The sequence below is a fragment of the Fukomys damarensis genome, unplaced genomic scaffold, assembly GCF_012274545.1.
Source record: "Fukomys damarensis isolate Sample0158 unplaced genomic scaffold, DMR_v1.0_HiC HiC_scaffold_15, whole genome shotgun sequence".
Classification (NCBI taxonomy): Eukaryota; Metazoa; Chordata; class Mammalia; order Rodentia; family Bathyergidae; genus Fukomys; species Fukomys damarensis.
Window position 1 is genome coordinate 7,047,386 of NW_022900927.1, and position 26,335 is coordinate 7,073,720.

General features: G+C 36.1%; 1 protein-coding gene and 1 pseudogene across 2 annotated transcripts in view; both read right to left on the reverse strand.

Moving 5' to 3' along the window:
• Window positions 1-23,002, reverse strand: part of LOC104872208 — a 51,109-nt pseudogene extending 28,107 nt beyond the window's left edge.
• The window catches only part of Pced1b (PC-esterase domain containing 1B), a 129,285-nt gene that overhangs the window by 68,859 nt on the left and 34,091 nt on the right, over window positions 1-26,335 (reverse strand). The window lies entirely within an intron of this gene.

Here is a 26,335-nt window from a genome sequence, read left to right on the forward strand (position 1 = left end):
CCACTGAATCTTCTCTAGTGCCTTAGACTTTTCAATTTCCAGAACTATGAGAAATAAATTTCTACTGTTCATAAGCTGTTCAGCTTTTGGTATCTTGTTATTGCAGCCCAAATAGACTAACACTAAGGATGAAAGAGCAAAAGAATGTGGGTTTTTAATTTTCACTTATTATTATTATTATTATTATTATTATTATTATTATTATTATTATTATTATTATTATTTTGGCTGTATTTGAGGTTGAACCCAAGGCTTTCACACTGAGATATATTCCCAGGCCTTCTTTTTTATTTTGAGGGGTGGTCAGGTCTTGCTATGTAGCTAAGTTGCCCCAGCTGGCCTCAAACTTGCCATCATTCTGCCTCAGCCTCTCAGAATGTTGATGGTAGAGGCTTGTACTAGCACACCCAAATAGAACAAAGTGTGGAATTGATCAACCTTGCAGCTATACTACCTTGGAACTTCTTGTTATGTGAGATGATAAATCCATTAGCTGTTCCAACCACTAAGTTGAGTTTTCTGTTACCTAAGTCCTGTTTCATTTTCTTACTTTTATAATGAAGTTCCAATGTGCCAGCAATAAAACCCTCATTTACTGTTGTGTAAATTATTGAACAGTGATACAGGCTCTGGCCCCTTTACTCTGTGGAAGATCTCCCAGGCAGGGCAGATGGTTATACTCCTAGAATACTTATCTATCCAAAGATGACAGAGGGTGCTCCTAACAAAACTAGGTTCAAAGGCAGCCTAGTCTCAGAGGACTGATGCATGAACCAAATTTAGAAATTGGCTCTTAGGTTCATATTTGAGATGGGCCCACATCTTCTCTTGCAGTTCTTTGGTGTCTTTAGAATACCAGACACTGCCTTGTCTCTGCAGCAAAGGGTTAGTTCAGCAGACTCAGGTGTTCATATCTTGCACATTCTAAAGAAATGACTGGTCCTTGACTGGATCACAGGAGATGAACCCTGAGTCCTTGGACATCCTTGTGGATGACAGTGCCCTTGTATAACTCAGATAAGTTATGCTACAGTGTGAGTCATGGTAAATAGCTGTTTTGATTGTCCAGGGCCTGAGCTGTGTGTGCAACTGCAATGTGACCTGTGGATGCCTAGAGATGAAGTAGTTAAGAACAGTTACTCGGGTGTCCGATGCCTATCTGACTAGCCTTCAATAACAACTTGTACACACAAGGTCAGACTGTACATAGCAGAGCTTCTCTGGTTAGCAATACTTTCTATAATCTTCAGCTGTTCCTTTGCTGGAACACAATACACAACACCTACAACTTAAAGGAGGAAAGGTTTAATCATTTGACTCTTAGTTTACAAAGATTCAGTCCATGGTTGGCTGACTCTAAGGCAGAAATATGATAAAAGGTTATGGTAAACATGCTTAGTTCATGGTGGCCGGAAAGCTGGGAAGGGGAACAGTTTTAGAGAGGAAGGGGTCTGGGCCAGACATAGATTTCCAAGGCCAGGCTTCCATGACCCATCCAGACACACCTAGAAGCATGTTCCACCAAGCCCCAGGGCTGATCACAGAGCCAGTCAAGTTAAAACTCCACCCTGACTGCCACACTTTGTATGTGTTACCACATATGATTGCTAGGAGAATTAAGCACTATCTATATAACTGCCCTGAGAGAGGACACCTGGAGGATGTGCTTGAATTATCCTGGATTCTGCCCCATGCACCTTTAGCCTTCCCTGATTTTAATCTGAATTTTTCACTGTAATTTACCATAACCATATGAATAACAGCTTTTCTGAGTTCTCCAAGTGAATTCCTAAGTGTTACAGTGGACTTGGGGACCACCAACACTGCTGTTACACAGAAGACCATTAAGCTGTATTAAGTTTCTTCTGTTTTTTGATATTAACTCTATTATCATTACATAGTTTGTAAATGCTTTCATTCCATAGGAATGATTGTTCATTTTACTGATTGTCTCTTTTGATATGCAAAGGCTAATTAGTCTGAGGTAGTCCCACTTATTAATGCTTGCTTCTGTTTCCCATGATATGTATGTATGTGAGTAAGTGTGGCTCCTCCTGGATCACTTGGTGGACAGTTCTTATGGTATTACCAAGGCCAGTGGGTCTGTAAACAAGTCTATAAGGCCTGGGACTATTTCTGGGTCTGCTGTCAAGACTATGTCACTGGGTATGGGCTTGCCAACTTAGAATTTCGAGTGTTTGGATTGTTTTGCTTACCTTTCTTTAATCGCATGCTCTCTTGCTATGTTTTGCAACTTCCTATCTAAGTTCCAAAGCTTCCACAAAGGTACTTTTGTCCATAGATGACTGCCAAATTCTGGATGCTAGTGAATGGGAGACTTCCTATTCTACCTTTTTTTGTGTGTGTGTTTTTTTGAGACAGGGTCTCACTATGTAGTTGAGACTGACCTGAACTCACTATGTAGCCCAGGTTGGTCTCGAACTCACAGCAATCCTCCCAAGGGCTGGAATTACAGGCGTGTGTTACCAGGCCTGGCTCCTATTTTACCATCTTGTTTTCCTTGTGTCTTAAATTACTTCCCTTGTTGCTGAGACTCGGTACCTGACATCCAACAAAGTAGAGGAGAAAGATTTATTTTTGGCTCATGTTATAGAATTTTGCTTCTTGCATGGTTGGCAGCATGGTAGAAGGACCTGGCAGAGGAAAACTGCTCCCTTCATGGCAGATAGGAAATAGAGAGTAAAGGGTACACAGCAAAGGAAACCACTAATAGAGTAAAGAGAGAATCTACAGAGTGGGAAAAAACTTTTGCCAGCTACTCTTCAGATCAAAGATTTATAAAATATATAAATAACTAAAAAAAAAAATCTGACCCCCCCAATTTAAAGATGAAATAAATGGGAACCTGAAACAGACTTCTCAGATGAAAAAATATAAACTACCAATAAATACATTAAAAAATGTCCAACATTGCTTGCCACTCAAGAAATGCAAACTGGAATAACACTGAGGTTCCATCTCACCCCCAAAGAATAACTACCATCAAGAAATAAGCCAATCATTGATTACAGCAAACAGTCTTTTAGCTTATCTTTTAAAGCTGTTGTATATGAGGGGTCTCTCTAGATTTTTATATAATAGTGATTTTAAAATACTGAAAAACCATGTTAATTTTTAGAATTTTTCTTCATAGAGACAAGTGATATGTTAGTTCCTGGGAACAAACTTATATAGATTCTGAATTGAATTACTGTGTGAAAAACTATATTAGTACATAAGATCCTAATGAGATAATTGACAATGTGAAATAGGAAGAAAAGGGCTAAAGTTGTAAGGAAAGTGGGAAGGGTAGGGGAAAGGTAATAAGGGAAAAGAAAAAAATATGAGAAAATGAAAAAATGGAAATAAAGTATTTGTAAACAGGGAGGGGAGGAGGAAGTGAAGGGAGGGCAGGGACAAGGGGAAAAAATGAGAACCAAGACCTGTCATGTAAAGGTACAGGATCCCAATAATGAATGTAACTGTACTGTATACCTAAAATGTACCAATTAACTCAATTAAAAACAAAACAAAACAACAAAATGGAAGCATTTAAACCTTTTGGATTTATACCAGTCTTTTTTGTTTGCTTTTTAAAATAAAGTGCTTGTGTTTGTATTCTCCATGTTGTGAAGAAATTATCTTAAAAAAAAAAGTAATAAGCGAATAACAAATGCTGGTGAGGCTGTGGGGAGAAAGGAACTCTTCTACATTGTTGGTGGGACTGTAAACTGATACAATCATTATGGAAATCAGTACAGAGATTCCTCAAAAAAACTAAAAATAGAAATTCCATTGGACCCAGCTATCCCCTTTGTAGGTATCTTCCCAAAAAAGTTAAGGACATTATATTACAATAATCTATGCATACCCATGTTTATAGCAGCACAATTCATAATAGCTAAATCTTAGAAACAACCTATATGTCCACCAACAGATAAATGGATAAAAAGTGTGGTATATAAGGGAGTACTACTCTACCATAAAAAAGGTAACCTTGAGCCATTTGTAGGAAAATGGATGTACCTTGAGACCATGATGTTATGTGAAATAACTCAGACACACAATCTTAAATATTGCATGATTTTTCTTATATTAAAAACTCTCTCTCTCTCTCTCTCTCTCTCTCTCTCTCTCTGATCCACCCCCTTTAACAGATAATAGAAAAAAAGGGGGCAAAGAATAAAAAAATGCATTGTAATCCAGTAGGGACAATGTATCTAAAAGTGTACCATAACTTAGTACAATCATCTTACACATTTTATATGTTTTTTGGCCTATTAGTCTGGTTTTCAACCTGATAATAAACTTTATAAGGTCTTATAAAATAAATAAATGAATCTGGTCTGGAAAAATAAAAGGGTTGTAGAGGGAAGGTGGAAAAAGAAGAGAATTGAAATGTGCTATGTACATGTACCAGTCACCTACCATGAATGTGATCATTATGCATGGCAAACATGTACTAATAAAAGTCGAGAGAGAGAGAGAGAGAGAGAGAGAGAGAGAGAGAAAGAGATGGGAAAACAGGAGGGAGAAAGACACCCCTGCCAAGTCACACTGCACCAACCTGCCTCTTTCAACCTGACTCTGCCTCATAAAAGCCAATCAGCTGTAACACCCTTCCTAATCCATTCACCTTCGAAAGCCTTGCCTCTGAGTGCATGGGGCTTTGGGGACACATCTAGATCTAAACCACAGCACCATTTTATATCTTAAGTAGAAACTTTATAAGGAGGACATCAGACAACATTTCCAAGATACTTATGTAAAAATGGTAAAGAAGAAAGCAAGGACTCAAGCCATAGTCTTCTGAACACAGAGCTCAAGTGATCAACCACTATCAGTACAATCCAATCTTTTAAGTACTTCTACTAAATTTGGTCTCTTAAGTATGAAACAGCTTAGAAAAGTGTACCTTGTCATCTGAAAATACCAAGAATGTCTTAGTAACCATCCTTAGATCAAGGCCACTTCAGGAACTACGCCAGTCTTACCTAAGAAAGTCCCCCGCCACCCCGAGGATATTCAGCAAGTAAACAGATTTTGGTGCATTTAGGGATGTATCAGTGAAAAACACTAGAAGAGGGACATTCACTTTCCTTGCTTCCTGTCCCTGTTATCCATGGTCTTTTGGGTTGGTTTTCTGTCTCTCTCTGCCCCCATCTCGTTTGGTTTTCTGTCTCTGTCTCTCTCTGTCCCTCTCTCTCTCTCTCTCTCCCCACCCTCTCTCTTTCTGTAGGCAACCAACACAATCATGACTAGGGGAAAAATCTGTTATGTCTTCTGTTAAATATGTGAAGCATTTTCTAGTCTCTTCTGAGAATAAGTGAAATCTCAGTTGTGAAGCAAGGAATCAGCATTGCACTTTTTGTTATGTTCTCCATGTGGGTCAAGATGGAGACAGTGTATCATTTCATATCACCAACTGAATTAAGTGAGGTTTAGGAACAGACACTGAAGCAGAAAACAGAGTTGAAAGTGACAATCTATTTTTCCGTTCCTGACACTTTGATATACACTTCTTGGCAGCCCCAAATCCCAGAGGCATTTGAGACTAGATAATATAGGTCAAGAATCCTTGGGCTTCCAAACAACATTTTAAGCAGACTGCTTAAACAGGGTTTATAAACAAATGAATTTTAGACCATTTTACTTATTTAAAATGCATTATGGACTTGTAATCTATGCTTGGTTACATTATATATTAACAATGTTAAAAGATAACAGAGTTCCATGACTATGATGATTAGAAGCAAAACAATGTTCTTCTTCAGAAAGCATCAAAGTATTATTAAAAACCGGGATTACTCAATAGACCACATTATTTAGCATGCAGTAACATATGCATTATGCTCATCTAATTCAGGGAGCTTTTTCAAAAGGAAACAATCAGAAATGGAATGTTTCTTTTCAAGCTAAGATTTTCATCACCCTAGAAGGATGAGTCTTGACAGCTTTTGTTACAGGAAGGGTAGTAACCTCAATGCATATGTATGCTACCATTCCATCTATGCCACTGCCAATATTCACACACCCATGGCACAGCACATACACACTAATACACACATGCACACCATACCTCATAACATGCACCCTTCTTCACCAGGCAGCAGTAAATACACTGTACATTTGTACCATACCATATCACACATACCACCATAGGCACACAGATACCTTTCTATTGAGCATACATATGTACGCACATACTGTACAGCACACATACACATATTATGTGTACATATGCAAAACAAACTCCAGGCTTTACAACCCATACACTATACTAAGAATATCATCCACACATACTTTTTTCTCTTGTACCAATCACATGTGCATACACATGCACAATAATTTGGCCACTGGCTATTTTCCCAACCTATTTCCAACCCTCCCTCCTTTTATTTTGCTGTACTGCAGCTACATCTTCCTCTTTGTCATATCTTGAGCACACCAAACATTTCCTTCTTTGTATTTGAAGTTTCCTCTGACTGACTCCTTCTTATCTTGGATATACATACACATTTCCCTTAGAGAACCCTTTTCTTACCCCCTATTCTGCACACCCAATGTAGTGGTCTTTTGACTGACCTTACTACCCATACTTCAAAGTTCAGCCATAAGATATGAATGGTCCTTAGAAATCACTCAATGTAGCCTAATGCTCTCATTTTGCAAAAGACATGAGTGTGCCCAAAGAAGTAACAGGTATCACTCATTCACTCACTCACAAATACCTAATAAGCAATCATTACGTATTAAGTACTATTCTAGGTATTGGGTGTCAGAATGGTATGATAAGGGTAGGGACTTTCAACTCATGAAACTTACATTCTATTCAGGGAGACAGAGAGTAAACAAATATATAGTGTAATGGTAGGCAATTATTGATAATGAGAAAAAATATTTGACCCTAACACAGGAAAAAAAAAAAGCAAGTAGGTAAATAAAGAAATCAGGGAGGAAAAAGGAACCAGAAGTAAGACAGAGCTAGGAGTAGTTGACAAACACTATCACAGAACTATGGAGATATAATTGGTTGGAAATTCTCCAGATATTAAATCACCTCTTCAGTAAAATGACATTCAGGAGGCAGGCTAGTTTGTGAATGTAGAAGATTTAGAAGGGAGTAATTTGGACGTGATGAAAGTTAGCTTCTAAATTTAGACTCAAGACAAGGATGGTATAAAAGGCATATGTTCTGTTGACTTTCTTCTTCCTTTTTTTTTTTTTTTTTTTTGAGATAGGGTCTCACTATGTATTTGATACTGACCTGGAACTCACTATATAGCCCAGGCTGGTCTCAAACTCACAGTGGTCCTCCTGCCTCAGCCTCCTGAGTGCTGGGATTACAGGTGTGTGTTCTGTTGACTTTCATGGTAGCAATAACTGTAGTTGAGATAATGGTGAAATATAAACCAAATACACTCAAATTTTGTGCACAATAAACCATCACAGAATTTACATAATCTTGTTAGTTACTGAGAAAACTTAAAAAACCAGGACCACAAAGGATGTTCTAAGAAAGTAATGAGGAGTCTAAAATTGGAGGCAAGAGGTCAAAAGTGACCATGCCTAAGGCAAGCCAACATCAGAATCCCTGTGTAGGAATGAATGTCCCAATTTCTGCTTATTGTGGTAAGGTAAGAGTCTACTTGGGTCATCATGAGAGGAGGCCAAGCAATAAAAGATAATAAAGCATGTGAGAAAAAAGTAAGAGACAAGAAGTAACATCTGAGGAAATAACCACCAGGACCTCAAAACTCCCTTCATCTTCTCAAGTTTAAAGTTCTATCCAAGAAGCAGGCATCAAAGTGAAATGTCTGAGCTTGTAGGTGTGTGTGTGAGAAAGGGGGGGAATGAAGTGTTTGTAAAGGGGGAGGGGAGGAGGGGTGAAGGGAGGGCAGGGACAAGGGGAAAAAATGAGAACCAAGACCTGTCATGTAAAGGTACAAGATCCCAATAATAAATGTGACTGTACTGTATACCTAAAATGTACCAATAAACTCAAAGAGGAAAAAAAAATTTGCCTCCTCCAGCCTCAGCCTCCAGAGTAGGTGAGATTATTATAGGTATGCAATACTGCATCCAGATCATACAAAATTTTTGTATTAGGTTCTGTTATTGATGCCACAATCTGTTACAAGTTGGAGAATGGAGAGCCAACAAGACATAACTTAAAGTCATCTGACTTCTTAATAAAGTAACTGAGTGGTAACTTGGTAAATTAAATGCTTTACACAAGTACTTTTAATGAGAAAAATAACCTACATGATAGAAAAGTTATCATACTTTTCATTTTATACAGGAAAAAAGCTAAGTCACACAAAACTTGAGAAAGAACATGCTTCTCTTGCTGGATTGTGACCTGTAAGACTTATAGTATGCATTAATTTCATTTAATCTTAAAATTTGCTTAATATTATTTCACAGTGATGCTGGGATACTTAAGGAACTTAAAATTTGTTAGCAACATCACTTAAACTTTGGAAGATTCAGGATTTCAAAAGATATTAAAGGGCTACTTGAAAGAGCATTTTGAGTTCTGATGCTTAAGCATTTTAGGAATGGAAAAATGTTTTATGTAGACTATAAAGGCAGATAATGAATATTTGGCTTCTTTCCCAATTATGATCTCTCAAGTTTCCCTTGGGTACATCATGTTGCCTTCTTACTATGCACTAGTCCTTTAAAGTAGGTGATAGTGTAGGTGAAAGTTTGGCTTTTGTCTTCTCATATCTCATTTTTAAATAGAATCAGGATGAAATTCTTTGTACAAGTGGGCTTAACAAGCATTCCATCTGTTAAAATGAAGGGAAGAAAATAATTTATTTCAACTATTAGTAACTTTTGACAGATGGACACTAAAATTTCTCAGTTTACAAAGAGCTCATTCAAATTAATTAAAAAGTGAGCAAATCAATAGAAAAATGGGTAAGATATATGATCAGGAGCTTACAGTACAAAATATAAGGTAAATATATTAAAGATGTTTTCAGTAAAAGAAATGCATAGTAAACCATGAGATATCCATTAACTTGGCAAAAAGAAAAGTTAAATGATACTCAGTAATGGTGAAGGTGTGGAAGGAAAAGTCTCTTATACCCTACTGGTAGAAATGTCAAATTACTCTCTCTCTTTTTTAAGAAAACAAAACAAAAAAAGACAATGAAAAAAACGGAGAAAATGTCATGTGAATGAAGAGATGTCACTGTCTGTAGTCTTGGAGAACTAGCCTCTTTTCTTGCTCTCTCTCTCTTTCTTAAGAAAACAAAACAAAACAAAAAGACAATGAAGAAATGTTAAATTAAATATTCTCCAGGAGAGTAATTTGTAATTGTCCATAAAAATTGTAGCCACATATATCCTTAGAAAGAGCAAGTCCACTGTACGGAATTTGCTATGTAGATATAGTATAGAAAATTCACCTAGATCTATGGATATGGACACCAAACTCATTAATTACACATTATTTGTAATGGCAAAAACCAAACAACTAATTTTTATCAGCACGGAATTAGCAAAATAAAGGTAAATTCACATATTGAAAATTAGTAAAATGAGTAAAATAAAGGTAAACTCACATATTAATAATTAGGCATCAATATCTGTAATTCTTCTGTAGTGATATCTAAGAGAACACCACTTTCCAGACTTAGAAGGTCCTGGCTGGGACTTTCCTCCAATAGGCGCGAAGTATCTGGGCTTAGTTAGGCACAGCATCCCCTCCAGTCTCTCTTCTAACTGACCACATGGTTTCTGAACAGGGCTGAACACAGAATTATCTGGAACTTGATTTACACATAGTACAACAGCTAAACTGAGTTCATCATCAGATGGAGCATGTCCCTTAGCCTGATAATTTCACAGAGACATTGCTGCTTAGGAAGGGTTGCTTTTCTGACAATATGAAGACTACAGTCAAGCTCTGAATTATAACTCCAAGTGCAAGCCACTTAATTATTTCACAGCATTTATTTACACAGGGTCATTTATTTCAGATAAACAAGTTCTATTAAAATGTTATTAGGTCTTATTTTTAGTTTGGATAAATAGGACCAAACCTTAGACTGCCAGGCTTGAGTACACACACAGGAATAAAAATCAGTTAATATAATATTTTTACAGCGCTGTTCTTTTCCCCCATAATTGTGTTTATGCATATCCACTTAAGTAAATCAAGGCTCTGCCTTAACTGACTTGTTTAGAAGCTCATATACAAATAAAAGATTATGAAAAAGGAAGGGGCAATTTACTTCTTATTAATATGACTACTGGCAGCCAGCTTTTTTTTAAATTATTGAGAAAACTGCAATGTTCCACCATTGCTAGTTGATTTCAATGCTGATGACTTCACATTATTACTTCCTTACACATCTACCTTTACTTCAACTTTTTCATTTTTAAAACATGAACCAAAATATGACAATTGTGTCAGCACAATCAGGATGTTGGATAAAAATGGAAATGACTGTGGAGAAAAACGTCCCACCCCCATGTTGCTCCCTCCAAACTTCCTTCCCTTTTCCTTGTTGAGCTCAGAACAGTGAGAATTCTCTGGAAAAGTTTCAGCCAAGCCTGATGAGGGACAGCAGGTACACATCTGGGTGTTCTGCCTGATGAGAAGCTGCAACTTTTTACACATCTAACCTAACAAGCTTTCTAGGACATAGGACTAGTTCTATGGTTTGTTTAAACTATAAATATACTGAGATTCTGAGAAGCAGGAAATGTTTAGCCATGGTAAAGGACATTTAGGGGACTAAGATGAGAAGGATCAGAGGTAGATTTCCTGAGCCTGTGCATCAGACTGTCTAAAAAAATTTTGGATAGTTTTATTTGCCATATCAGCAAGTGACAAAGGTTTAACCTTTTGATGGGATGAAGGAGCTTTAAGTAAGTGGTAGATATTGGGATGTTCCAACTCATAGAATTAATTCATAAATCCACTGAGATGACTTCAGTTTTTAAAAAACTGTTCTTGGTAGTTGACTGAGAATACTGAGTATGATTATAATAAAATGCAATTATGGAATAACCTTACATGTAAGATATGTGCAATTTCTGAATTTATATCTCAATTCATTATATTTTAATTATAGCTAATTAATATGACATACTGATGTAGCACTGTTCTGTGTCTGTAAACATAGATATAACTGTCCTAATAATTTATTATTTTAATTTATATGAATTTATAATCTGATCACTGCTACATGTCAAGCATGTATCAACAATCACAGATAAATAACATTCCACAACAATATCTAAGCCATTATAACAATTGTGATGAGACTGTAAGGACGCAAAATAGCCTTACTTAGTATTTCCATTTATCCTCCCTCAAAACTTTTTATAGAAAACTAAGTAAAATGTATTTAAGCAACACTATTTCATTGACTGTCTATTAAATCTTACTGTTTGAAAATAAACAGTATTCCTCTTGTAAAGAGTACTACTCTAGGTTTTAAAAGAAGTTATGGAAACAAAAGTGTTTCTTTTGTAGCTCAGTAATTCTCAAACTATTTTTGAATAGCAGAATGTTATCTCCAAGGAAAATTTTATTTGCAAGCCCAATATATAAAAGGCATGCTCTGGTTGAAAAGGGTACAGGGAACTCTTAAGTCCTACATATTAAAGTCTGACTTTTTGCCAAGCACACTTTAAAACCATAGGTTTAGCTTCTCATAAGGAAATCTCTCCATTTGATACCAAGTAAATCTAATGAGGGTACACTATCCAGGTAACAATGGCCCTAAGGGACAGTCATGTCCATCCCTGCTAGGTGCACTGCCCCTTCCCAGGACTCCCCAGAGTTTCTTCCTCTTCTTCCACTATACCAATTCATAGATGGATTTGACGGACACTGTTGACTTACATAATCAACCAAACATTTAAACCTCTCATTTCAAGATTTAAATTTACAGAACAATTCTTCCAAGGGCTGCTTTTATGCTGTTGTTAATTAAGGATGCTCTCATGCATCATGATCACATATCTTCCCAATGACATTCACAGCATCACCCTTTTGCTAAGCATTAATGAGGCATAAAAAGGTATCAAGATGCAAAAATGTATGTGCTCTCTTTCAGTAACTGAACCATACAGATAGAAAATTAATAAGTATATAGGAGCCTTGAGCAATGCTATGAGCCAATTTGATCTAACTAACTTAGAGAGCACTCCGTCCCAAACAGAAAAACATTATTCTTTTCATGCACACACAGAACATTTACCAAGGTAGACAATATTCTAAGCCATAGAATGTATTTAAGTAACATTTAAAGGATTTAAATTACATGTTCTTTTACCACAATAAAATTAGAAATCAGTATTAGAAAGATAGCTAGAAAGTCTCTAAATATTTGGAAACTGAAAAACGTACTTTGAAATTACCCCTGGGTAATGGACGAAGTCAAAGAGAGATTATAAAGTACTTCAAAATAAACATAAATACAAACAAAATATATAAATCTTTCTGGATATAGCAGCTGATGCAGTTCTTAAAATAATCTCATACTTGTTAAAGAAATTAGAAACTAAAATCTTCACACAAAGAAAACTCACATGCTTCTCTGATAAATCTGACCAAGTATTAGAGGAAGAAATAATACTAATTCTACAAAATTCTTCAAGAGAATTACAGAGATACAAATACTTTCCAACTCAGTCTAATGGGTCAGCTCATCAAAAGCAAATATAGTATAAGAAAAGAAAATCTACACACAAATATCCTTCACGAAGCAATGCAAAGATCAATGTACTGAAAACTATAAAACACTGCTGAGAAAAGTTAAATAAATAAAACGATATAATCTATATATATATCAATAAGATGGCTCAATGTTATTAGGATGTTAATTATCTCCAAACACTTAAATATAGATTAAACATAATCTCAGTCAAAATCCCATCCAACTTTTTCAATCAAATTGACAAGGTGATTCCATACTTCATATGAAAATTCAAAGGGGCTAGAATGGCAAAAAAAAAAAAAAAAGAATAAAAGTGGAAAGCTAATGCTAGCTGATATTAAGACATTTCAAAAAGCCACAGTATTCAAAACAGAATGGTATTGCCATCAAGATGGAAAAATAGATAGATGAAACACAACAGTGAATCAAAAAATTCCAGACCTACACATATATGGTCAATTGAATTTTGGCAGAGATACACAACAAGTTCACTAGGGAAAAAGGATAGTTCTTTCCATAAGTGGTAATAGAACAATGTGTTATCATTATACAACAACAAAAAAAACAACTCCATATTTTGGAAAGCATAAAAATTTTAATTAAAAATGGATTACTGATCTAAATCTAAAACAAAAAACTATAAATTTGTAAATCACTTATCATTTGAGTTACATGGATGTTACCCCCTCCAAATTTTTACTTTTCAGATTTAAAGGACTTTAATATAAAGAAGACGTTCACTACCTTGGGGAAAATGTTCATTTTTAAAAGAACAGTAGGTGTTGAGAACAGAGATTGGAAAAGAGAGAGGCTTCGTCAACCTAGCTTTCCATGCTCTATATCTTGACTAAAAGATTAAGCAGCTGTGAGGTGCTTAATGATTTTCTATTACTGATGACATAAGGAAATCATTTACTTTTCACAGTTAATAGAATACAGTGTGAATAAGCATGATATAAATCACATCAAAACAATGTGAAATACCAAGTTCTGGACTGAAGGGTGTGTGTGGATCCACTTGTTATTTTTAGGGGAACATCATATTATCTGTTATTACAGATAAAGCCACTTTTCTGTTGTGTAATGATTTAAGTCAGTGGTCAATCTGACATACTAAATAAAATGGGGAGATTACAGTAAATCACTTGAATGTATATAATTCTGATAAAATGCTAGTTAGGGTAAGTCACAAATGCTGAATTTAAAATAATAATGATGATAGAGATTTAGAGTGATTGGTGTATAGTAAATGTTTTTTTGTTGCATCATTCTAATCAATGCTTCTATAACTTTGTAAGTACAGATCAAAATTTACTCATTTTATAAATGAAGGAAAGAAACTTTAAAGCACCTTTACTACTAATTTTAACAGAGCCAGGACAGAAACCAAAGTCTACAGTGCTCTCTACTGCCTCCATCAACAGGAACTTCCTAAGGCAGACTAACCAATTTATGTCAACATTAAAAAAATTATCTTTGGACATGGTGGATTACTATATTACTAAAAGTGAATTAAAACATATTAAACATTCTTATACTGTAAAAGAGATTTCTTTTTACAAAAAAATCCTTCAACATTTTTAATTAATTAAAAAACTCAATTTACTTCAGGTTTTAACTTTTACTTTTTATATGCTTTGAAATGGTTTTGCTTTATGGAGTCAGTGTTTTTATTTTTTGAGTTAGGGTCTGGCTAACTTGCCAAGGATGGTCTTGCAATTTTCAAGCCTTAGGCTCCCAAGTAGATGGGATTACTGGTGTATGACACCATATCTGCACACAGAGTTGGTATTTTTGGAGCAGTTCCATCCTACAGGACAAAGAGTACATGCTGATAAACTTTCTAGCCATGAACGCACCTTTGAATTCTTGGGAGAAGCCCCTGCCTCTTGCCAAAATCTCATTGATAAACCAATCCTCCCCCAGTGTACCATCATGATGGTTTCTTTCCCAGTGTTTAAAGAATAAGATTTCTTTCATTCATTTAACAGCTTTATTGAGATAGAATTCATATACTATGCAATTTATCTATTTAAAATGTACAATTAATTGATGTTTAGTATGTTCACATAAACATGAAACTATCACAACTTTAGAGCATTTCCATCATCTTTAAAAAAATCCTATGCCCTTTAACTATTACCCTCATTCAATACTTTCTTTTCCCCTTATCTACAGGCAATCATTAACCTACTTTCTGTCTTTGTAGATTTGTCTGTTATGGGTATTTCACATAAGTGGAACCTAATAATGTATGATCTTTGTGAATAGCTCCTTAGTATGTTTTTAAGCTTCATCTATGTTGTAGTGCATGTCAATAATTCATTTGTTTTCATTATTGCAAAATATTCTACTATGTGAATAGATCACATTTTGCTAATTTATTAATCCTTTAATGGACACTGGGTTGCTTTCTGTAATTTGGTTATTATAACTAATTCTGCTATAAATAGTCATGTATAAGTTTTCATGTGGACATATGTATTAATTTTTTCAGGTCTATACTTAGGAGTAGAATGTTTGGGCCTTGCTGTTCCTCCTTAATTGTTTGAGGAACTTTCTATTTTCCAAAGTGCTGGCACAATTTTAATTACCTATTAACAAAATAGAGGATTCAAATCTTTACATATCCCTGACAACCTGCATTATCTGAATTTTTGTTTTTTTGGTACCAGGGACTGAACTCATGTCCTTGGGCTTTCAAGGCAGGTGGCAGCACTACTGAGCTAAATCCCTGGCCCTGAATTTTTAATTTTACCTGTCTTGGGGGGCATGGAATGGTATCTCGTCATGGTTTTTATTTGCATTTCTCTGATTATTATAATGTTGAGCATCATTTCATGTGTGTTTTGGTCATCTATGTAAGTTTTTTTTTGGTACCAGGGATCGAATTCAGGACCTCGCAATTGCCAGGCAGCAGAACCAGTGAGCTAAATCCCTGGGACTTAGCTTTTTTCTGAGAAATGTCTACTCAGATCCTTTCTCTGTTTTTAATTGGACAAATTTTCTTTGTATTATTGAGTTGTAAGAGTTCATATACCTTTTGGACACAAGTCTCTATGTTTGCCAGCTGCCTATCACTGTGATAAAACACCCGAGAAAAACAAGCTTGCAAGAAGGCAAAATGATTTGGTTCATGGTTTCAGAGATTTCAGTCCATGGTCAGCTGGCTCTTTGGTTTTTAGGTCTATGGTGAAACAGATCATGGAGATTTGAAATGTTTCCTATGATTCAAGGGAGGTTGGTTACTGCCCAAGCTGGTGGCAGATCTTGGCTTCATCTATGTGGTGTTTTACAGGCATGTAGAATGCAAGATTTGAGGTCATGGAGGCCTCCACCCATATTTCAGAAGACCTGCCAGGCCTGGTAGTTTGTACATGAGAAGGCAATATGTACAGCTATGAGAGTGAAGGTAAATATTCAGTAGAGATTTCAGGAAGTTGGAAATGCCAGGAATATGGAGCACATACTTAGGAAAACTGCAGGCAGTAAGTGAAACCAGCCCTAGACAGAAGTCATGTGAGCTGCAACGTGAAAGGCCACAGGGGATGGACTGCTCATACTCTTTGGAGTTCACATTTCACCAAAACTTGGGTACTAGCCATGGAGCTACAAGATTTAATATTTGTCCTATTGGTTTTGTTCTAATTCCTTTCCCCTATTTCTCACCTTTGGAATGGGAATGTTTATCTTGTACCATTATATATTGGAAATATTTAACTTTCTTTTTTATTTTATTATTATTAGTATGTTTTTGGTACCAGGGATCAAATTTGGGACCTTGCACTTGTGAGGCAGGCGATGGCACCACTGAGCTAAATCTCTGGGCCTTCTTTTTTATTTTTACTGGGATTAAAAGCTAAGAGTTTTCTTTGAATCTCTAAAAGATTTGGACTTGGACTTTTCATCAATGTTAAAATTGTTAAGGCTTTGGCAGTTCTTAGAGATGGGCTGAATATATTTTATGTAATGATATGGATATGAGCCTTTGCTGCCCAGAGGTGGAATGTTATGGTTTAGATATAAAATATCACCCCAAAGTCTCATGTTCAAAGGTGCAGCTTTAGTGAGGTGATTAGATTATGTGTGTTGGGGGGGGTCACTATACTTATCAGTGGATTAGCCCTTTCATGAATTCATAGCTGACTATGCTGTTAAGATGTGGGACTTGGTGAGAAGGTACAGGTCACAGAGCATGACCTAGAGCTCAATCTCTCCTTTCCTTCCTAGTTGCTATGTGTTGAGCAGCTTTCCTCTGGTAGGTTCTTCTGCCGTGCTGTTCCAGCTGACTATGGATTGAAATTTCTGAAATCATGAGCCAAAAAACAAACCTCTTCTCCTTTAACTTATGAATGCTGGGTATTTTTTCCCTAGTGATGGGAAAGTTAACTAATACGGACATCATAATTAAGAGAAAACTGCTCACCTCAAGGTAGCTGGGAAGCAAAGAAGGACGGAGGAAAGGCCAGTCTCCAAACATCCTCTTTAAAAGTACATTCCCAGTCACCTAACTTCCATTCACGAGATCCCATTTACTAAAATATTCTAACACCAACATACTGTGCCATCAGCTGTGGATTAACATGAGCCTTTGAGAGACACTTAAGGTCTCAAAAATAACAGTTTCTTACCAAATATATGATTGGTAAATATCATTTCCCATATTATGGAATGTCTTTTCACGTTCTTAATAGTCTCCTTTGAAGCACAAAAGTTTTTAGTTTTGATAGAATCCAATTTATCTATTTTTCTTTTGTTGCATATGTTTTTGTTGTAATATCAAAGATCTACTTATAAATATTTATATCTGTGTTTCCTTCTGTGAGCTTTAAGGTTTTAGTTCTTAAGATGAGATCTTTAATCCATTTTGGACTAATTTTTGTATATGGTGTAAGGTAAAGATTCAATTTCTTCTTCTTCTTTTTTTTTTTTGCAGTACCAGGGATCAAACTCATGACCTTGCGCTTGTGAGGCAGGCAGGGTGGCACTGAGCTAAATCCCTGGGACTTCAATTTCATGTTTTTGCATGTGGTTATCTAGTTGTTCCTAAACAATGTTTAAAAGATTATTTTTTTATCATATGTTCTTGAACTATGTTGAAAATCAGTTAGATACAGATACTAATTTATTTCTAGACTCTCAATTTTATTCAACTGTCTATCCTTAAGACATCTATTGTTTTGTAAGAATAATCTAGACTGCAAACAATTTGGCTTAAATCTTTTAACTATTGATTAAAACCTTGTTCTACACCAGTAGTCACTATTCTAAAGCTATATGCTATCCACTATGTTTAGGATAAAATTTATTTGATAAAGATAAAATTAATTTTCCTATTATGATTTTATATTTTGCAAATCAAAATTTAAAACAAAGTACTACTTTGGAAACAGAAAAAGGCCGAACCACCCTCATGGAAAAAAAAAAATAGAAAAACAGACCTTCACTCTTTTTATAATAAAGATGTCACCTTTTGCCAAACAGTGACCTAAAAAGCATTTTCTCCATTAGATTTATTTGCAGACTAAAAATAATTCAAGTGTTTTGACAGCTGTGTACCTCTCTAACGGGAACAAATAATTATTGGGGTGGATAAAGCTTACCAATCTTTTGTAGGCTGGGCTTATCACATTGAAGGTGTGTCTCTAAATATTTAGATTATGAAATTTTCTATTTATCATCTGGACTCTTGGCAGAATGTAGATCAAACAATATAATTGTAAAGGTCATTTAAAATAGAAACATATAAGAAAATAACTCGTAGTTTGAAAGGAAATATACTAATAGAAACTACTACACAAATGATTCAATAATATTTTCTTGTTCCATATTCCTTGAATATTTAATCTGTCATTATTCTCATTAAAACAGATTTTTTAGTGAGCTAATTTAAAGGAACAAAGGTTTGCCAAAGTGAAATAAAAGCTCAAGTACCCTTTCATGCCCAAAAGCAATCTATACAATTTCTTAAGATCAGAGCCTATCACAGCAGCTCACATTGTACACAAATACTTTAATGTGAAGATATAAGGATTTACACGTAAAGGGATTGACTATATGGAGATATAAATTATATAAATATTAAAATCTATCTCCAATCTGTTGTACATAAGCATATCATCAAATCATGTACAAAAGAAATGGCTGAACATTAGATAGATACAGAACTGGATCTTTTAAGATGAATGAGGAGATTTACTCCACATCATACTTTTTTTTTTCTTTTGGTACCAGGGATTGAACTCACATAATACTTTTTAACAGCAGAGTTTGTTTCTAATTTAAAATATTTCTAGAAGAAGGAAATAAAGAAGAGAAGGAGACAGAAAAGAAAAGTGAAATAAAATGTTCACAACACCTTCCTTTTTAAAAGGAGTATCCCATTGTATCTCATGAGAGTGGATATAGCTTTAAGACAAAACCTTGTGCACTGGTCCCTGGAAACATTCAAACTTCAGGATTCAGATAGAAGATAGTGGAAGAGGTGCAGGAAAACAACACAGGAGCTGACATAGTAGCTGAGGTCAGAATCAGGTGCAGATACCATGCAAAGGAAATTTAATATTGTAGAAAAGCCTTTCAACTGCTTTCGAATTCTTATGCCTGAAACTTCCCATCACTATTATTATAAAGATTCAAAAAGATGGAAATAAAGTATTTATAGATGGGGAGGGGAAGAGGGGGTGAAGGGAGGGCTGGGGTAAGGGGAAAAAATGAGAATCAAGACTTGTCATGTAGAGGTACAAGATCCCAACAATGAATATAACTATACTGTAACCTTAAAATGTAGCAATAAACTCAATTAAAGCTGAAAAAAAAAAGATTCAAAATTAGGGTTAACCCAGAGAAGTCTGTCACTCTTGGCTTTATCAAGGTTCTGCTATTCATTAGCATTTACTCCCCATTCATTTATTCACCTGCACAAACATTTATTAATAATCTATGTGCCAGGATTTGATATTTATGTTTCTGTATATTCAAATAAATGCCATATTTTACTCAAACCATAATAAATTAGACTAGAAATTTCATATTTTTCTACATTTTTCATTATTTTTTAAAAAGATATCAACTTTGGAGTAATTTAGAAAATATTTAGTATTTTTTGGACTGGGTACTGAACTCAGGGTCTCATCAGTGCCAGGTAAATGAAGCACATCCTAGCCCTTAAATTGCCCAAGTTAGCCTTAAACTTGTGATCCTTCTGCCTCAGCCTCCCAAGTAGCCAGGATTACAGGTGTGTGCCAGGCAAGTTGTAGTCTTGATATGCATATGGCCTGACTTCCCAAGCCTCCTTCCACCTGTGTCAGGCAGCCTCTGTGGTGTGGGACTCCATCTCTGCTTCAGCTGGAGGGCCTGGTACCACCAGTCTTAAGGCTTCCAAGATAGGAGCATATACTTTTTCTTTAAAAGGCTCTACAGTCCAAGCAATAGCAGGAATAGCAGGGAGGCAGCCTCAGATAAACCAGGATAACTACTTTTGAGTTACAATCAAACTGTGCACACATATGCTACAAGCCCAGCGTCTGTTCCCAGGGTAATGTTCTCTGTCTTATTCTAAGAGTACTAAAGTGACAGGCCAGAGTACAGAGAAAGCTGACTTCCAGCTTTGATAGGTCAGATCTTAATTAGCTAAAATGCCTCTTCCAACGCCTCAAACAAGCAGGACATAAAGGCAGAGACCCTGGACCTGAATCTTGAAATTTTTACAGCTGATTTCTATGTGAAAGTGTGCCTCTCAGTTACAGCTTTGTTTTTTCCCCAATGCCAGAAAATCTTTAATAAATTCCCAAATAATTAAACTCAGGAAAGTATGGAAACAAAGTCTTTGTAAATAGGGAAAGGTGAAGAGGGTGAAGGGAGGGCAGGTGTATGCGGAAAAAATAAGAACCAAGATACACCATGTAAAGGTACAAGATCCCAATGATGAATGTAACTATACTGTTTACCTTAAATGTACCAATAAACAATGAAAAAAGGGAAAATTTTAAAAATAATTCCTTAATTAAAAAAAAAACAAACTCAGTTTTCTTGTTTTTTTCCCCCCTTTTGCAATGGGAAATACATGAGGACAGAAGAATTATCCAAACATACAAAGGGCTTCATCAGTGTGCACTTCCAAAATTCTATCATTCTCAGAACCACATTCGTTTTTTTTTTTAATCCAGTTTGGTCTGTCTGCCTGCCTGCATGTAGGTATGCATATTTATTTCTGGTGCAAATTTAAAGACAGTTCAATCTGGTAAAAGACGATTGTCTATATTGATGTATAACATACTGCTCCCAATTTACTGTGTTGAGTTGGCATTGTACAGAAACTGATAGCCATATTGGTCTAGAAATGTTAATTTTTTTTCCATTTGTACAGGGTTAACACACTGTATTAAATGTGTAAGGTCATATCTACATGGGTTTGATTACAGAAAACTAATAAAGTATTCCTTAAATAATGAAAAAAAAAGATAAGACTACAAGAGCAAGAAGCAATTTAAATATGTCCAGGGACCATTTTCATCTTCAGAATTAAATTAAGGATTATTTTAATCTTATATCACTGCCTTTTCTCTTTTACTTTCCTTTTTAGTTTTATGTTAGGATTCCCTACTTTTAAGGTCCATACAGAAATTTCTTTAACTGAAATACCAAATAGTTTCTCTGCTGTGAAAAACTATAATAGTACACAGGATCCTAATGAGATAATTAATAATGTGAAATAGGAAGTAAAGGGCTAAAGGTGTAGGTAAAGTGGGAATGGTGGGGGAAAGGTAATAAGGGAGAGGAAAAAATATGAGAAACTGAAAAAAATGGAAATAAAGTGTTTGTAAATGGGGAGGGGAGGGGGTGAAGGGAGGACAGGGACAAGGGGAAAAAATGAGAATCAAGACCTATCATGTAAAGGTACAGGATCCCAATAATGAATGTAACTGTACTGTATACCTAGATTGTACCAATAAACTCAATAAAAAGAAAAAAAAAGATGATTGTCTGAGGCCAGCCAAGGTCTCCTCTTCTGGGGAAGTTGGGGGATAGCGTGGGACAAGAGATGGAATACAAAGCAAGAGGTATCATCAGTATGGAATAATACACAGTAAAAAGCATGAAAGCTGAGAAATAGATGTGGACAAGTCTCATTGCTCTTCTGATTTATGAACTGAAAATAAAATGCCTAATCAGGGTATTGAGGACAGGATCATTTAATGCAGTGTGCTTAACACAGTGCCTGGAACCTAATATGTGTTCAAGAAAGGTTGTAAATTTTTATTCCTCACCTGTGACTTCTAGGTTCAGAGATGTGTCCATCTTCTGAAGTCCTATACCCTTCTCTTATACCATATATTTATGTTCTGACTTGTACTGCAATAATTGTTCCATTAAGAAAAGTTCTCTCTGGTGCATCTGTGTACACTCAAGAGACCTAACTCAATACCACACATTCCTTAATGGAATGAATAAGACATCCTCAAATGACTGCGAGGAGACTGTATACATTTTTTAAAGACAGATAGTTGTATTACTCAGTTTTAGATAACAGACTGCAAAGCCAAACCAACCAAAAGTGGAGGAATTCAGTTAAGGAAATTCCCTTGTACCCCACTTTAGCTTCTGCTTTTGCACCCAGCAGGGCACAGTGTATGTAAGGGGGTGGATCAATGACTGCCTCTTACATCCCCAAGAAGCTGTTCCTGCTTGCTGCAGGCTGAGGCTCCTTACTGGGGAAATGAATTTCTGTCTACCAGCTAAAGGGAGTAACACTCCGAGATATGGAAATACATACTTTCCTCCAAAATAAAAACTTGAGAATGTATAGAAAAACCTGTCTAAAGACTTATTGTAATAGCACTTACTTAAAATAAAAAACTCCATAGCACAAAATTTTAAATAATCCAGACTCTGAATTTGAAAGACATTAGGAACTGCAGCTACTTTTGAAGGCATTGGTAGGAATCCCTTGAAACCAGTTTGGCAGAAGCATAGCTCGAATAACAGGGAGTGTATCGAATAATTCCAGGTTTTGTGCTGTGCTTGGTGCAACGCTGGCCATATGACAAGTGTTAAATAAAATAATAGCAGCATGTGACATGGAGAGCCTGATTCTCCCATTCTTACTGAGAAACCCACATACCAGATGGGAACTTATACCCATAATCAAGTGCAGAGCCTGCGTGGGCCGGGGGCTGGCAGCAGCTCTGAGTCAGGCTGGCTGCTTTTCTGCAGCCCTCATGGGGAGGAGCTACACGACCTCCACAGTTGTTAGGACCAGGCTGGTGCTTGTGAGAGCACACAGTGCCCACAGATGGGTCCAGACAATCCATGAATGATGTCCACTTGCAACTCTGTGCAAAATGAATCTAATCAGCTCTGTTGGCCACCAGAAAGAACAACTTTCTAGTAAGAGACACAAACAAACTGGGATATCTTAGCTGGAACATATATAGTTTGTTGTTTATTAGATACCTCAAAGTATGAATTTTTAAAAAATCTACCTTGAACATATGCCGAATGAAATAAGCCAATTACAAAAAGGCAAATGCTGGGTGATTTTACTTATGAGTTAAATTCTATAGAGACAGAAAGTAAAATGGTGATTGCCATGAGCTGGAGGAAACGTGAATGGGGACTACTGTTTAATGCGTATGGAGTTTCAGTTGCAAGATGCAAAGAGTTCCAAGGATGGACGGATGGATGGATGGATGGATGGTGGTGATGGTAGTACAACAACGTAAGTCAATTTAAGGTCCCTGAACTGTACATTTAAAAGTGGTTAAGATGGTCCAGGCATGGTGGCACACATCTATAACCCAGTGCTTGGGAGCCTGAGGAAGAGGAATCCCTGTGAGTTTGAGGGTAGCCTGGACTACACAGTGAGTTAAGGCCATCTTGAACTACATAGTGTCTCAATAAACAACAAAAAGCAGTTAAAATGGTAAATTTTGTATGATGTGTATTCCAATACAATTTTAAAATGTTAATAAATAATATATACGGAAAATCCAATAAGAACTTATTTCTTTGGGGGGTTAGTGACGACCATGGAAATGTTTCTGCTATTACATGTGTTCGGTAGCATCTTGAAAGGCTGTCTTCCACTCTCACCCAGATAGTTGTTGGTTCCCCTAGAAATGACCTGCTCCAGGGCAAGGTGAGATTGTTCTCATCTTTATGTCCTTGTGGCTTTGCAGAGAACCTTTAATCATGAGGTTCACAGGATCCCTGAGATTCTATTATTAAAACAACCTAAATGTTAAATAGACTCTTCAGTTCTACCAAAAGTCAATTTTTTAAAAAAATCAGACTTCTAAGGCAACCGAATTCAGTGGGAGGAGAAATGTATTTCTCTTTGAAATTTGAAGTTATATAAACCCAACTTCAAAGAACACCAGCATATTCTTTCATGCTGCACATGGTTCCTGAACTGAAGAGCCCAAACCTCTGGTGCTGTGACCTCATGTTTCCCTGTATCTCTGGCCTGGGAAATCAAACTTCATATAGGACCAACCCCTGTATGTGTCTGTTATTGACTCTGCACAGAAAGGCCAGATCAACAACCACCTAAAAGAAAATGCTAGTTTGATGTGAAAATGAAGCTCATGTTTTTATGATCAAAGCAGCCTCTCATATTTTTTCAGTGTTATATTCCTAAATAATGACACAGAAAGCTCCCAAATATTCCTCACTTGAAATTCAAGTTTGAGGCTACTTCTCTTGGAAGTCTTTACTATGCTTCTCATAAGGACATTATGGAGTATCTTGTGTGTTAGGGGTTTTGTCTTCCCAATAATATCTAAGTCCACTCTTCATCAGAAATATAATATTTTATTAATAAATTTAGATTAGATCTTATGCTGGATACATTGTTCTTGTCAGCTGTCATCAAACACTTTCTGGGTGAAACATATTTATATTCATAATTAATTGACTGAATAGCTACTAACTGAGTAAAGAATCGTCCCCTTGATGTGGATTTTACTATAACCCTATTAATTTTTTTTTTTTTTGGTACTGGGGATCAAACTTGGGACCCTGGGCTTGTGAGGCAGGCAGCAGTACCAAGCTAAATCCTCAGTCCTAACCCTATTAAATTTTCCTCTTCATTGACAACCATAACTACTTATTTTACATCTTTTAAATATACATATTTGTGGGCACTTTGTTTTGTTTTCTTTTTGTTTTAGGACAGGGTCTCACTATGTAGTTCAGGCTGGCCTTGAACTCACTCTGTAGCCCACACTGACCTCAAAGTCACGGCAATTCTTCTGCCTCAGCCTCCTTAGTGCTAGTTTATAGGTATGTGCCACCATGCCCAACATTATTTGTGTTTTCAACTTCAAAACAGGGACAGAAAAAGTGTTTGCTGGCTGTCCTCTGGGTTAGTGATTGATGTAACTAGCTGTCCATTCCTTTACTGGCCTGTTTTCATCTATTTTTTAGCTCAACGAAAGTCCATAATCATATTTCATTCAGAGTCATAAACAATATACAAAGAGAGGGAAAAGCAGGAAAATTCATGAATGATTTTGGCCACTAATGAGCATTCTCCAGGCTAATCCTTTAGGTAATTTCCACGCTTCATTGTGTTGTATGGAAAAATGAAGCAGAGTCTCTTCATTTTAATAGGTTAACATTATTGAAGAGTTTGATACACTGTTCAAATTTAATATATTCTAGAATCTTAGAAATGTTTTCTAGAAGGGACATCAGAGATCATCACATTCAGTGATGCCCACTCTTGGTTGCCAATGGAAACCACCCATGGCACTTCAAAGAAAAAAAAAAACCTGATGCAAAGGTCTCATACCAAAGATTCTGGTGAACTGGCCTAGACTGACTGATTTTTAAAACAGTATTTTACAAAGTGGCTCAAGTAATTCTAATTAATAGCCAGAGCTGGGAATCAGTGATGTGGCTCAAACTCTCCCTGGCCCCATTTATAGAGGCAGAAGGACAAATGATTTGCTGAAAGTGACATGGATATTGTGGAGGGAGCGAGCAGGGATTCAGATCCTAAATCTAGGTCTCTAAACTTCTTCAACGTCCTTCTTCAGCAGTTTGCCAACAATGATGTTCAGCAGACAGCCCAAAACATAAGTATTATCAAGTGGATGTCTTTCAATTAACCTGGAGTGATTTTAACTTGAGATGAAATATGAACTGGATAGTTTCAGTTTCGTTTCCATAGCTGAATCAAAAGATGAATCCAAAAGATGAAAGAATTTTATGTATTGCCAGGAATCTGGCAAAGGAAGACAAAGTACCTGTGTGCCCTGAAATATTATACACTTCTAAAAATTAAATAGACTAATTAGAGGCATGAAGTTTAAAAAGGTACACAAAATATAATTAGAGGCCCAGCCATAGTGAATGCTGGGCTCAGACTAACTCCAAAGATGTAAAAGTCAATGAATGAAAATCTAAGAGAAATACAAATGGCCAATAAATATATAAAAACAGTCTCACTCATGGTGAAAAAATGGGAATACTACTACACTTTGATTTACTGCATTAGCAAGAAGTAAAAAGACTTGATCAGCCAGGCTGGCAAAAATGTGAGGAAGAGATTAATTCTATGCATTTTGGGGAACTGCATGGTTTCCAGACAGTATCTGCACATCCGGAATATGTAGGGCATAAAAGATCCTGGGAGAGGA